Below are 2,803 nucleotides of genomic sequence, written 5' to 3'. Positions count from 1 at the left end.
CTATGGTGAAGTGCTACAGGTAAGGTCCAGTGGTAATGATAGGAACGGTCTGTGGTCGGTTCTGTGGTTAATATATCAGAGCTCCGTAATATAGGCACGTTTGGGTCTGCGACTTTTATAATTATGTAATGTTCGGAATACTGCAGATGTATGTTGTTGCTGTCAATTTTATAATTATTCTTATTAATGCATGCCACGTATATTCAACGGTAAAAAGTGAACAACAGGCCTGGTGGCCCAAGAAGGAGGTGAGGGGTATAATGGTTCGGAGTGGGGGAGGAATAGAGCTCATGGTGGGTGGGAGAGAGGGGGGTGGGGTGCAACTGGGGTAGCTGTGCCGGGTCAGTGACGAGTTGTCGACGGTGGGACAGGGACAATATGATTAACAGATACACAGACATAAGGACTATCATATTTATTATTATACAGATTTATAGTGGAGTAGTAATAGGAGTAGCAGTAGTAGTACTATGAGGGGAATTCCAGTAGACACAATGGGGAAAGGGGGAATAGTAGTTGCAGTGGCAATAATGGTATTAACAGATTCAGCAGTCTTGGGCCAACGTTGTTTGTTTGGGAGTGATGATGCGAGGAATAATGTAATACAGTAGGGGTTATAGGACCGGACGACAAGAAACCCTCCAAGGAATATGACGACTCGCAGTAAGAGGATACCGGGAAGTAAGAGTAATAAAAGAGGCAGAAACTGAATGAAAATAATGCACGTATGAGGTGAAGCCACAGTTAAGGCCTTGATAACAAGGCGGAGCAGGATACCACAGCTGTGTCTTCGTTGTCTCATAATATTTTGTGTTGTTTGCATCTAATTTCATCTGGTTATAGTAAAATATTGGCGAATGCTCTCCGCCGTCCATCACAAAGTGGTTTAGTCGTCCACATAAAATAATTGCCACAGTTATAACCATCCACACAACTACTGTGAAAATCAACATTAAATTCACAATCATTCTTTATTATAGCTATAGACAATCCAGGGCTAACATTCACAAAATTTATGACTGCAGTTATAATGACAACTTGCAACTTATATAGAACTGGCTCGGTGCTTTATTTGTGTGATGAGGATCCGAAACAGATGGGTCAGTATCACAGGACACCATGATAACACAGTAGTCTATGTTATATGTTACAGTATGTATGTTACGAACGCCTAATGTTTTGCAGGTGAATAGCATGGAAATGTTTCGAATCCAGTGTCATTAGGTTTCTCACTATTCGCCTCGTAGCTCAGTTCCAAAGTACCACTCACGGTTGTCCGTTCACCTGCCCTCTCTCTAACCCTGACTTCCACTTCCTTCCATCGAGGGGGGTACCGAAACTTTGGTTCGCGGGTGTACAGTAGCCCAACTATGTTCTGCGACAAAATATTAACGTATCTGGATACTCTGGCATCCCACTTAAACTAGCATACTCGTCCCATGCCTATCTCTCCTCCACTTCGACGTTCATCATTCAGTGTTGCCAATGTCCCTACTCTGAAAGGTATGAACCTCGAAGTTTCGAATCATGTCAGCTCAGACGAAAGGTGATACGAAATGTATTGATCATTGCACAGTCAACGTTGCTTCACAGGCTTCAGTAGTGACATTTTTATGTTATCAGTTTGTATTAAGAGTGCACCATTAATTATCTGTATTGTTATACTCGCTAAGTCAGCCACATATACAGTATATAGATTTAGCTTAATGCAGCATGATATACAATTATTACTTATCTGGTATTCCTGACAAAATACGGTAACATCAAACATACTATAATATTTGAGTATGTTTATGGTATAGGTTAATCTAGGAATATCCATTTTCCTATTCCTGAATGACAATGGCAGATCCTGTGTATTATCTTTAAGGGCAAAATGTTAAATCCGTCATCTATGTTCCAGAACCACACTGAAACGACAAAAGTAACCAAGACACAGGAAGTGAAAACTTCGCAGCACCACATCATATTTATGCTTATTATAAAGACAGTCAATGTTTATGATCATTAGGCTTATAATTGGTATCGAAAATACGGCTGACTAAGAAAAGGAAGATAGTTTTACATAACTTATTCAAATTAACCCCCCTTTTATTCCTAGAAGAAGAGCAAATAGCATGCCTTGTTTTATAGCCATCCCCCTTTTAGCGGGATAGAGCGATGAAGTGTCTGAGCAGAATAACAAAAATTATATAAATAATGTAGGTGTTCAACACATTACCATAGGAACAATGATATACAGGATAAAACGTCAATATTTGATCCAGCCACCGCGCCGTTGCCGTCTATCATGGTCTGAAGACGTCTTGGCACAGACTCCACATGATTGTAAATTACTCGAGACTTCCTTGCATATTGCGCCAAAGGTCTTCAGATATCCTCTCGTTGCCAGCCTCCCAAACATTGACGATATTGGCCCATACGTTTTCAAACGGGTTCAAATCAGGGCTGTTGAGGCCATGCCAGTAGCTCCAGGTGAGGTTGTTCTTGGAACCATTGTTTCACCACCCTGGCTGTGTAGATGGGGCAGTTGACCTGCCTGAAGATGATGGTTTCTGGGTAGGGGAGGGCCACAGCACGGACCGTAGGCAGCATAACCTCATCTAGGATTTCCAGGTATTTCTCATCTGTAAACGTGCCATCGATCATTCTGACCTCCTGAACTCCATACAGACCAATCCACCCCAACATATTGCAGGTTACGTGTCCACTGCTTGCCTCCTCGTATATATGTTCAGGATCATATCTGAAAGAAAATTTCGCAAACAACTGTGATGAAACATGACCAATATCAAAGATAATC

This window comes from Coenobita brevimanus, chromosome 84 (genome assembly GCF_032717465.1).
Source record: "Coenobita brevimanus isolate Jiangsu-jjx chromosome 84, ASM3271746v2, whole genome shotgun sequence".
Taxonomy (NCBI): Eukaryota; Metazoa; Arthropoda; class Malacostraca; order Decapoda; family Coenobitidae; genus Coenobita; species Coenobita brevimanus.
The sequence above is the reverse complement of the archived record's forward strand: the minus strand, read 5'-3'. Positions refer to the sequence as shown.